The sequence below is a fragment of the Oxyura jamaicensis genome, chromosome 7, assembly GCF_011077185.1.
Source record: "Oxyura jamaicensis isolate SHBP4307 breed ruddy duck chromosome 7, BPBGC_Ojam_1.0, whole genome shotgun sequence".
Classification (NCBI taxonomy): Eukaryota; Metazoa; Chordata; class Aves; order Anseriformes; family Anatidae; genus Oxyura; species Oxyura jamaicensis.
Genome location: NC_048899.1, coordinates 21,574,088 through 21,587,317, shown reverse-complemented (window position 1 = coordinate 21,587,317; position 13,230 = coordinate 21,574,088). Strand labels below are relative to the sequence as shown.

Sequence of the window (13,230 nt, the reverse complement as noted above, 5' to 3'; positions counted from 1 at the left end):
AACAACAACAACAACAAAAAACCCTCTATATATAAATTACAGGATGCAACTGCCATTTTGAAGCAATTAATCTTGCAAACAATGTGATGTGAATTATTGCCCCTTCCAGTAATCCACTGTGCATATTTACAGGCATTAAGATAACCCCCTCCAACTCTTACCTATGCATGGTAGGCACATTGCTGATTTTTGTACAGCTGTATCAAATAGACCTCCTTAATCTCTCTCGTATTACCAAAAGTGATTTTTGCAAACAGTCTTGTGCCCTCTGGCACAGATTCCCTGATAAGGAGGAGGCCTAGTCGAAATGAAGCATCTGTGGCACTAGCTCCCCTCTGAATTACTGCAGTCTATTTTGACAGCTCCTACCCCCTCCTGTTTCTCTCCCCAACCCCTTTAGCTCTTCATTGCCTGACTCTGGCATCTGACATGGCCAGCTTAGCCTCGCTGAGCTAAACCTAACACAGCACACAGTTTGGTAACAGAATGGCATGTTTATTCCCTTCTGACTCCCTCTTCCTTGTTTGCAAAACCACTGCACCAGACACTGGAAGTTAATTAGCAGGATGATGCTGTGCTAATTGTGTTAATTTACAAGGTTTTAGTCAAAGAGAATCATGCCAGGGCTGGCACTGCTGTCATGCTTCTGACTTAATGATTAAGAAATACTGAAAACAAGGTGGGAAGGATTGCAGTAATTACACAATAAATGAATAAAGCAACAGATTCATTTGCAATTATATTTTATTGCAGTTGCACTAATTTGAATTTGGATTCTTCATTTTTATTTTTGGACTCATGTATTTGCAAATCACCAAATTGGTTAAATTTAGCCTGAAAGCTGCAAAGTACCTCTAATTGTGTCTTATATTTTATTAGTACAAGTACTGCAAATCTCAGTCCACATGACCATGCCATTGATTACTTGTGGATTTTTTTTCCTGAGTGTTCTCTTTCTCTCTCATTTTTCAAACATTTTGACAACATGAGAAAAATGTCTGCTAACAATTATACAGTTACCCTATAACAGTTAATTCAGAGAAGCGTTTTTGACAAATGCAGTTTTGAGACTGATTTTTTGGCAGATTTATTTCTTTCATTTAGAATTAATACAATCTTTTTTGCTAATTGTTTCTGATGTTTCAGCCACTGCCTTTCAAAGGGGGTAAATGTATAATGAAATTGAGTGAAATTATAGAAATCATGCTCATATGAAAAAAAATGAAATTGTAATGAGGAACCATCAGAGTCTTTTCAGAAATCATACTTTGTTAAATTCAGCCGGAAATCTGAAGAACAAATCACCAAGAGCCAATTGTAAGTAATCAGTATCTAAAATTCCTCTAGTGTCATGGGATTTACTTCAAACTCTTTTAAAATGAAAGAATATTAACATTACTGTAATGTAAAACTGCCTAACAGACCTACGGATGCATTAGTCCTGTAAAAACAAACAAACAAACAAACAAAAAAACTGTCTGTGTTCTGTGATTTGGGACTTATAAGGTTACCAAACCACTGAAAGCTTCTGTTACAGAGATGCACACGAACTTGAGCAGATTGATGCTTCGCTAGATACTAATGAACAGATACCATGAGAAAGACTCTTAGCTAAGAATGCATTAAAGCAGTAGTGAAACTTTAGAAAAAGATGGCAAAACAGACATGGATGAAGCAGACCATTTGAGCTGGTACTTGTACTGTAGTTAGTGAATACACTTTTGGCACATTGTCTTAACGGCTTGTAAAGGAAGACTATTTAAAGAAATAATACACTAGGTCAGAGCATAACAAAATACTTTTCATATATTCTTTAAAAAATCACCAATTGATCTTTTCATTTTAAGGCTTTTTAAATAAAACAATTCTATCTCTAAGTCACAATGGGGACATCTATTCAGATGGTGTAAAAATTCAATTATTTGAATTTTATTTGTCTAGGACTAATTTATTTGCCTTGTTAGGAGACTGCAGAAGAATGCCAGAAAATCTGAACTATCCATTATATGAGGAGGGGGAAAAATCACATCATCAGCATTCTTTATTTGGAATAATTGCTAGATAGACCAGTAGATTCACATTGTCATGCTATCTTTGGATATGCTCACTGCACAATAATTGAAAGTTTATTTATTGATGCATATTAAATACCAATGCATTTAACAAAGGCTGTAAAGGCAGGATTAGGCTTTGATTAGATAAGCTTAAGAGAACAGGACTGTTCTCATCCCATGAAACATGAGCATTTATTCCAGCACATTGCAATCATTAGTGTTATTTGGAAGCATAGGTTAATAGTTAACCATAAGCATATTTTTTGCATTAGTATGCAGTGAAGAAATCTGTATTTACATGGATTCCACTGGAACAGTCTTGGAGGCACACAGAGACATTTCCTCAATTTGATATAATCAAAAAAGCAGCAAACTTTGCCAGGTTTAACTTCATTTGTTAATAGTTCAATATGTGTTTGACAATAGTCTAATGCTGGATTTGGGAGGAAAAAAATGTTGTAGTTTCTTTTAGTTATGCAAACACATTTTTTCCCACAAATTGCTTAGTGAGAGAGCCACTCGCTCTCCACATTTTAAATTGTATTTTATTAGTTGCTTTTTGCTTGAGCTGTCATACTTTCCTGCATTTCTTTGTTAATGATTCAAATGATAATATAAACATCTAAAATCAGGTAAATAAGGGCATATTTAGAAGTTGCAAAAATTTTTTAGAGCATCTTTTAAACTGACATAAACCATGGTCCTTGCTTAATACTTTACTGAAAATCCAGACTACAAGGCTAAATGCTTTAATAAATAAATAAATCTTTGCTAACTTAGGAATTCTCTGAGCTATCGACATTCATGAACTGCATAAACTGTGCTGGTATGAGCTGTAAAAGGCAAAAAGAAGGGATTCTGTTCTTTAAGTACAGGTATGTACTTATCAGAGAATTGCTTTTAAGATAAATTTAATATATTATATAGAAGAGGCAGTGTAGGCTTTTTAGTGGTATCTATTTTTCCTTGTCCTGACAGCCCTGCTATACATCCCTCCTCGATAATTCTTCCAGTTGGATCTATGTGAATTACATTTAAAGTAATTACAGTCAACAATTTCATTATTCAATTACTTTGAACTAAGAGTTTGAACATTCTTTTTTTCCCCTTCTTATTTTGTGCACTAAGCCTGAAAACATAAAATCTAATAAACAATACTTCTTCAGTTTCACATATATAATTCCATACGGCAGAAGTCTATTTACAAATACAGGCAGAAAAACAAAACAAGACTAAACAAAATCATGCTAGAGTTAGGAAAAAACAACTTTGTAATCTGAATGCAAAAATAAACTAGTAATATTCTGCACAGCCTGGATGCCCAAAGGGGCCCAGTCCTTCTGGGATCTTGAGTGAGTCTGCACATGCAAAGATCCCTCCACCTCTACTGCCCTCAGTATTGGGTGACACTGCTCAGCCCCTTACAGGATTAGATCTGTTAGAGAGGACAAAATAAATAACAACCTTCTCCTTTCAATTGAATGGAAGGATTTCTGCTGAAATGTTTTCCTGAAAGGCTTGGAAAAGTGCAGAAATAGTAGTTATGACCACACTGGGCGAAAACACAACAAAGGATTTACTGCATCCCACCAACAAGTCCAGGTGAGAGCAACCACCTTCTACCCAAACAGATTCACTAGCAACTGGCTTTACATGCAAAGGACACTGGGACTTCAGTACACCTCTCTCATCTATTCACATTGCTAATAACTTAATCAACCTAAATTTAATTCAACAGCAACTGTGGCTTTCTGACAGTAACAGTAGAGGTTGCATTGCACTTTCAAAGATGCTGGGGAACAAAACCTGTAAGATACACAGCTACTGTGCATGGGGAACCAGAAACAGGGCAGCACACCAACCTTCCCAACAAGCTAACAGAGTTCCCACCTGGACCAGGGGCCTCCAAGCATTACTTCAACACATCAGAGGCAAAAGAAAGTAATTCTTCTCCTGTTGTGGTCTCTCTCATTTAGGCCCTATCTAACACAAATCTACAGGTTCATTTGTAAACCTGCTGAAAAAGGTTCTTTACTTTAGGCATGTGGTTAAACATGCTCTGAGCAACTGCTTAATGCTCTGTTGAAAAGGGGTAGACTGCTCCAAGGGTGAACAAGCAGATGAGATATTTCTGATAACTGTCCATAACAGATTTGTAAGGACATACTCTTGCAAGCAAGGAAGCAAGTCCAAAACCTCAGCTCTGAGTAGCACCAAGCCTCTTCCCTCTAGACCTGTAAGCTGACTTGAACTTCATCACTTCAAATTGCTTACACATTTAGCGAAAGACTCCAAAAGCTGTCCCTACCAACTGAACACTTTTTCAGCTGTCTCCAGTTATTGAAGACACTGTATTTACACAATGGAACATAATGATGTTAGCCTACAGATCACTTCTTGTGGACACGCAGAGATCAGTTCTGCCAAAATAGGTATTGACTTAAATGGGCACTTCACTCAAATACGGCAGGACTTTCAAAACTCATACTTCATTGAGTGCTGAAGGTGTCATTACCTTTAGGATCAGCCCCTAAATCCACATTTGAAAGTCCTTCTTAAGCATGGGAAAGTTGAATAAATGAGTCATTGTATAACCGCTGCTCAAGATGTAGGACACACAACTCCCTGGTTTTATTCTAAATCTGATAATATTTTGTAAGACTGTGTACTGTCATGTGTCCCATAATAATAAAAATTAATTCAAGATAAAACATTTCTTTTACACTCCATTTTTTATTAATAAGCATAATTTCAGCTATTTGAAGATAGTGCAACTGATCTCTCTTAATTGGAAACAGGAGGGATTTTGAAGAGTGGATTGAGCTAATTATGTTTTGCAGAGGAAAAAAAGAGAGAGAGAGAGAGAGAGAAAATGATTCCCACATTTATTTTCTAATTACTCAGTGAAGACCTCTGCTCCAGTCCGTGAGGATCTCCTTTGACGTCAAAGGATTTGGTGGGAGGATGAGCCTCCAACTGAGCTGCCCAGCCATACGGGGCCAGCTTTGGAAGCTTTTTTCATTAAACGACAGCCTCAGACCCATGAAAACAGACCTGGAAAGTGCTCTCAGCATTTTCTTAGTGGGGGTCTGGTCTTCTTATCATATACAGCCTATGCACACCACACACATCAGTTGGAGTAAGCTGTTGGCAGGGTGTTTACAATATGATTCCCATCTAGCAGGGATAGTGAAAACATTTCAATCTTTAAAACAAAACACTTAAATCACAAGTAATATTGAGGATCACATATATGTCAACAGCACTTAAAGATAAAAGCTGTAACAAAAACGCAACATATTTTAGGAGAGCTTGGAACCAGTAAAGAGCATAACTCTACACTTGGAGTCTCAAACGAATACATCCCAATTATCTAATTTAAATACTGTCAAATGATTATTCCTTTTAAATCACACTTTCGCACCTCAGGACAGCAAATTACAATACATCTTCATCAAATGAGTTCTCTCCCTCCAAGTCCCCTCCCTGCCATTTACATAAAGCTGTGCCTTTGATAATCACAAAGTCATTTCTGGCTAAACATCCTTTAGCAGATCCATCAGCTTCTAAAGACTTATGAAAAAGAAATAAGGAGAATGAATAGTCAAGCAAGCAAAGGCTAACTGTCATATTTTGCCAGCAGAAGCAGGTTTGATCTATCAGCCAACCAAGCAGCAGCCCACAGACATAGATGACATGGACAGGAGCTATTAGATAGGCATCCCACAGAACTTCCCAGAATGCTGCCCACCTCAGAGGTATCGGTTTCTCTGTGGCAATAGTCCATAAGCACAAAAACATTCTCAGTTCTGTGCCCCATCCTTACACCATAATCACATTGATGCACTATCATTGCATACCACAAGTAAAACCATTTATGCACGTCTGTGTCAGAGCCATTCTATATGCAGAATTGGTGTCATTTGTGATTAATTGCAGTTTATCTTTAAAATATTTTACTATATCAGTCTGCTGTCACTGTATTCATTTGTTGATGACACTTTCCTATACCAACTAGAAAACACACTAAGGAAGACAATAATTGGAATGAGTTTTCTTTTCACCTACTATTAATGCTTCCACTTCCTAGGCTTTATATTTTTAAGCTGTTCCCTTCAAGTACCTCCGAACATACCATACTTTTAAAGGTGCTAGCATATTTTGTCATTGCCAAACAAATAAGGCAATAATAATTTCTGAGACAATAGTCAGAACAACAATAATTGCAAACAAAATTAAGCATACCTTAAACTAACAAAAAAACAATCACCTACTTTTTATAGCAGAACACACTTATAGCTATAGTGTATTTTGCATAGATGTAATATACCACGCAATCTGCAATTTTTTCCTATATAAACACGTCCATCAGTATAACTACTGCAGGATAACTGTAGTGATTCTGAGAATTAAAATATTTAGAGCATAAAATATAGTCATAAATAAATAGAGTTTGGCCACTTGGCACAAGTATTTATCTATATTTCTAAAACCAGAATCACTTAGACCTGGAGCATGATTATGCTCTCACTGAAGTGCTTACTTCAAATCTCCAGTAAATCTAATTGAAGTACAGAAGTAAGCAAAATAATACTTAAAAAAACAAAACAAACAAACAAACAAACAAACAAAAAAAAAAAAAAAAAAAAAAAAAAAAAAAACAGAAGTAGCCTTTTCTTTGGTACCCCTTTCAGAGCCTGAGTTTGAGGCATGTTTTCCTTGAAAGAGCAAACACAAACACAAACCCTTAAAAGGGGAGCAGATAAAATACACTCCCTGCTTTACTGTATATTTCATGTAATCTACTGCAGCAGGTGAAACACATAATGCTGAACTTGTTTTTTTAGGAAGTAAATGAGAGGCAGAAGGAACAAATTTCCAGCACTAGAGAAGGGAGCATCACATCGAACATTCAGATCCTGAACTAAACTGTTCTGGGAAAAAATATTAGTATCTGTAAATGGTAATTTTCAAATAGTCAAATCTATAACTTTTAATTTTCTGTTATTAATTGTGATTCAGGAAATTCTTTCATTTTACAGAATTGTTTTCATTCGTACTTAGAATTATTGCTTGCTTTCTCAATGTAAGTAAAGCATTTTAAAAACCTTTTTTTTCATGTATCTTAAATCCATTACAACAATTTCCTTCTTACGCTCACTTCCTTTCGTCAAATGAAGATCATCAGGACATACCACACATGTCCATTGGGACAGTGGAGCTAATGAATATGTATGTTTTATGTCACAACACAGCACTCCCCTTGTTCTGCAGTATCGACCTTCTCTTATGTGAGTAAATAACAGGTGAGCACTTGTGCATGAGGATAAATGGGGTTAAAACTGCCATAAAGGGACATGCTTTATTTGAACAAAGTGGGTGCACAATAAATAGAGATTTAGGTGATGCTGAATTATTTTTTATGTCATGCCATTCCAAAATGTTAGAAAATAGTCTTGCTCTAAAACACAAGTTTCATATCAAAAGTTATTTAAAATATATTTCCATCCAATTAACAGCAGCAGCACTCCATATAAATCTCTATTTATTCCATGACATTATATCTTTCAATTTATTTTTCAATCACCATGCTTTAAGAATGTATATATATATATTTAAGTATGTATTTATTTCCTAGCTTTATATAGCCAGACAAGGTTAATTTCAGAGATTTATACAGCCAGGTCTATTCTACTTACAAATATGAAGGCAAAGATCAATTTCAGGAAGTTTCAAATAACCTTGGTCCGGTTTGACCCAATATGCCTAACTAACTAGAGTAAAAACGCCAATTTATATGGGCCAACAGCACAATGCTCAGCCTGTAACCAGGAATACTGCTTTCCTTTTAAGGTGCTTATTCTAAAATATATCAGCACAGGAAAGGTATGAACTTTACTGAGATTAGAGTACCTCTGCTAATTAGCTAAACGAGAACAAATACTGATTAAATGTATATATAGAAGTAATCTGATACTTGACCAAAAAAAAAAAAAAAATCCCTCTTAAGATGACTCCAGAGTGTACAAAGCCTTTGCAAAATTTGTTTGTTATTTATGCATTTTGCTTTTTGGCAATCTGCACATTAATTTTTAATGAAATAGTAAAGAGATGTTGCGTCTCACACTTCGATAAAAATATTCTATAGCCAGGACTGGGTGACATAGTGCATTAATTCAGTGTCCTTCACTCCTGGGACCTTGCGTATAATTTAGTCCAGCCTGAAGAAAATAACTTTGATCTGAAGGCTGTGGAAAAAGCTACATATGAAATGAGTTTTGGTGGGTTTAGTGTTGTTTCTTATATACAAGACGACATATGAAGATAAACTGCTTTAGCACGCTCCTGACGCGGCCCGGGATTAGGAGCAGAGAGCTCTCAGCAGAGCCCTACCACGCTCTCTCTCCCTTCCCCGCCACCCCAGACACAACCACATACATTTCTTTCCACTGTAAGCGCGCAGAGCGGTGAGAGCTGGTGTTCACCGTCTTCCCAAAACGCGGTAGTATCCCACATGAAAGGAGTGTATTATCAAGCCATGTACTCACTCTGTCTCTCTGCTAAAAAAACAACAACAAAACCAATGTATGTATTTCAACATGCGAGATGACTTTGCAAGAAGGTCTGATGTTATCCCAGGGAACCTGAGATTTCCTCCCCAAGCCAGGGAACACCTTAGCCAAGTCATCAGGACTGTACTAATCACGCTCACAGGTAAAACTGAGCTCCGGCACAGCTCCTGCCCAGGCTTGGCTGTGCATGCAGCTGACCCTTCCTTTCCTTCCTGCTCCCCCCAAAGCAGAGAAACAAGATTAAAAGCAGAAGCATAACCAAAGACCTGACATTCTAGAAACACTAAGCTAAGCTAAATCTTTTTCCCACTTAAACCTTTCAATTATTGTATTCCACAAATTCCAAAGATTCTTTCTCACTCATTCAGTAAAATGTATCTGATTTAGCTACTGAAAAAAATGGAATATAGTTCTCTTTCCTTTTTTTTTTTTTTTTTTTTTTTTTTTCCATGTTCTTAGTTTAGGACTGACTCTACTGTTTCTTGAGCATTTGAAAGGAACTATATAGATTGTTTAGTTAGCTTGACAAATTATCCAGGGAAGGGAGAGAGGAGGAACAAGGAATTTTCTATAGACTAATATAGAAATATCTCTATATCTCTATATATACCTTTATATATTTTACACACGTGTGTAAGTGAGAGAATGCCTTAGCTGAGAAATTTAACTCCGTATATGCTGATATTTTCACCTTTTTACTGGAGAGAGTGGGAGGGAAAAAAAACTAACATCTCATGTGATATGTCGGTTTTCCTTTCTCAAAAAGAGCAAAGTTCATCCTGCAACAGGAAAAGTTGAGCCAGGTCTTGAAACACACCGTATGTCACAGAGTGCACAGGCGTTTCAAGAAGTAGAAGAGAATAATGCTCTGGCTTTAAAAACAGAAAGAAATTATAGAACCTAGCTGATAAAATGTCACATTCCTCTGCAGCTATCACACAAATTCAGCAGTTTCTGTAAACAGCTTTTAAGAGAACAAAAATCTAAGTCTTGCAATGATGATATCAATAACTGGCTGAGCCCCACTGATAGCTTAAATAACAATAAACTGTGTTATTTTTCTGTAATTTTGTCCATATTGTAATGGTATAGGTAGTGACCGAATGATGAAATAGTTTTAAAATTTGCTTCAGGGTACAGAAGTCAGCTCTGCTGATTAGCGTCTCACAGCTCACTACAGGCACACATTTGTATAGCTGAATAACAACACTTGCATTTGTATGATTAAAACAAAACAAAACAAAAACAACACAATACTATTTTATTTGATGTTTTATGATGCACACTGATGGAAGTCCTTTCACAAAATATACAGGATGTCATAGTTAACTGTAAGAATCTCAAAGTGAAGGTAGGAAGGTAACATCACAAAAAAAGCCAAGAGGTTTTTGGTGTCAATATTTGATGCCCAGCCTACAAGGTTCATGAGTTTCTCCTGTCACTTTTCTGTTTTAAAGCCACAAGAACCAAAATTATGGTAAAGGAGGTAAATGTGACCCCCTTTTTACTTTACTTTTTTTTTTTTTTTTTTTTGGCAACAATTAATAAGCAGCAGATTATGCAAATAATATTGAGTCCAGCATTTGGATTTTGTGTAATTTTAATTTAAAAAAATCAAAGAAAATATACATAAATACACATATAGTTATATTTCATTAAACTATAGACAGAGAGTTCTGGTATTTGCTGCACTAGCTCAGTTTCTAATTTATTTCCTATGTCTAATAAGGTGGCTTTGAATCTTTATTGAATTTGAACATTTATAAAATTTGCTGTCAACAGAATGGACAGAATTTTGAGTTCAATCACACTCGAGACCCCAGCCCAATGTACTGACTTCAGCAGCACCACATCTTCTATTTGCATTCCTCTTTTGTAATTTCTCAACTCATATTTTATTACAAGATTTTAGTTACAAAACTCTCCATCCAATTTTATGTCAAATGAAAAAAAAAAGTGCATCCACAGGAATATAGTATAATACATTATCATCAGGAACACTACAATTTTGCTAAATATTTAACAACTATCAGCTTAATTTTTTATTTTTATTTTTTTTTAATTAACATTTCTCTTTTCATCCATAATGTGTAAATACACAGGAATGACTTAAAGACAATGATAGTATAAGTTTATTAAGCTTGGTTGGTATTTTGGGGGAAAAAAAAATGTAGAACTTAAAAGAAAAAGAAATAGGTTGAATTATAAGGTACTGTGAAAAGACTTACAGATACAACAATTGAAAGGTGGATTCCAGTAATCAGAGGAATGCATAACCACTGCAAAACAGGTAGGAGTGTATCATTTTAATTTTCTCTCTTACTTATTTCTTTATATTCTTATGCAAGGGAAGCAGAGGAAATCTAAATATGACCCTATTTAGATATATTAGTTGAAAAGCCTTTGTAAAATTCTTAAGCAAAACGGATTGTGCTTCCAATGCTGCCCATCTAGTTTTCCAATGTGTTAAATTGGACGGCTACTTGGACAGTTCTCTATTCATTACTGAACTGTGGAAAGGAAACACAGAGGTGGCATTTTCCTTTTCAACCATGTAATGCCTTGTAGCCAGATTCCAAAGCATCAAGGAGAGATTCTTTCGTTCCATTTTTTTTTTTTTCTAGACAAGCTGTCGTAATTGAAATGAAGTCTAATCAGACTCATTACTGTTTTCAGCAATTTGCACCACCAAAGATGCTTATTAGGTAACAGTGTTTAATAAACCGCTCTTTAGAAAACTACCAGTAATGAGCTCTTAACAGCCAATCTTTAGCGTGAATGTAATGTGAAAAGTGTTCCTAGCGCTGAATAGATTTTCACATTTAGTAGTGTCATAATTAAGCTCAAGGAATTGGTAGCTGTGATGATAGATTTACTGCAATATAGTATTTTTTTTTCCTGAAAATATATTAGAAAATAGTTGCGGTTCAATAATATTTCCAAAGCAAATATTAAAACTGAACATAAGACCGTGCTAGACTGGCTTAGCTCTGTAAATCAGAGATTATTTGGGGGATGCATGGAGTATTGCAAATCAGGTACCATCCAACAGACATGCATAAAGTTAATTCCACCTATCTTTGTTTGACTGCTCTTCCATCACCTTACAATTTCCAGTCATTAATATACAAATAATAAATGTTGTTGTCATCAGCTGAATGATAATGAACAAAAATAACCATTAAAAAGAGGTACTTGAAGAAACACTTGTCAGTTCTCCTTCCCCAGTAACAGCTGAAAATGCTTGAGAAAAAAACAGAGCAAATTGCTTGGTTTCAAAATAAAATTATGTAAGTATAACAATATATATTTACACATACACACACATATATACACAACTAATGATGTCTTCCCTACAAATTTAAAATATCATTAATTCCTAGTACCTATTTCACGCCTCCCAAAAGTTCATAATGCACACGACACCACAGCTCAAAAAATGTAACATTGTGACATATATTATTAATAAAACATCTATCAGCAAGAGGTAAGTTTTCATCAATAGAAAGTTCAATTTAACTAAACATATACCTCACTGCACTAGTCATATCAATAGTAGTACCTAACAAATGCTGAAAGAGGCAAAAAAAAGAAAATAAATTGCATGTATAAGCTCCAGCTAATTAAATATCCAGAGTGAATCCTCAGGAATAGCCACTGTTCTCTCGCCAGATTGATCTGAGACTGACATAATATTTAAAGTTATCAATAAGAAATGGCCAAGACTACTTTTTTGTCTCCCACTAGGAGAAATACATAGGGATGCAAATGTTGTTTTGCTTAGTAGAGATTCTGCCAGAGAAGCTTTGTGTCGGCAGCCAAGACTTTGGAAGGAAGTCCATAAAGATGAGCAATCAATAATGAAACCACCAGCAAAATGATGGAGGCTTTAATTCTCTTGAACTAAGATTTTTATATTAGAATCACAAGATAAGAGGCTACGAAGAGTTCCTTTACTGAATGAGTGTTCTCATTACAACTTTCATATACCCTAGCCCCCAAACTTCAATAGTCCTAAATGCAGCCTATAAGCCTCCATGTTTGCAGCTTTCTGAATCAATAGGACTATGAGAACTAAGACTACCAAATTAATGCCAGTTTCATTTGATTTTGTAGTATGCACTTCTTTGCACTACAAAGTAGAAAAAGAAAAAAAAAAAAAAAAAAGGCACCCAGAACTCATTCCCAGATGGATTTCTGTAGCTTTCAGATCAAAATATCTTCCAGTTGCTTAAGTCTGAACTGAATTTGTACTCAGATCCAACATTTTTAGTACTGCTGCCTAACGCATTGTGCAATTCCAAACCCTGCACCTTTAAGTCAAACACTTAGCTCTGCTTTCTGCAAAATAAAATAAGAGAGACTCAACAGCTGCTTTGGACCGCTTCCTCTTGTACTTCTGAATAATGCATTAAACTTCACATCATTTGTGAGTGACAACCCGATGTTCTAAGATACAAAATACGCATTTTGTACTGTTTATTTTACTAAGCGCAGATGCTCTGAAATATCAATTGCTCATCAATAAGTCCTTCAAGACCCTACATTATGATATTTTTAGTTGTTTGAAAACTGAGGTTGACACAACTGTAGCATCCACAGGA

General features: G+C 35.5%; 1 protein-coding gene across 6 annotated transcripts in view; it reads right to left on the bottom strand.

Annotated features, from left to right (window-relative positions):
* FIGN (fidgetin, microtubule severing factor) overlaps positions 1–13,230 on the bottom strand; it is a 104,077-nt gene that overhangs the window by 10,992 nt on the left and 79,855 nt on the right. The window contains exon 1 of one of the 6 annotated variants that reach the window (XM_035331574.1): positions 162–501. The exons of the other annotated variants lie outside the window; for them this stretch is intronic. The gene's annotated coding sequence lies outside the window, so the exon portion shown is untranslated. Of the gene's footprint in view, positions 1–161; positions 502–13,230 lie in introns of those variants that run through there. 6 annotated transcript variants of the gene reach the window in all.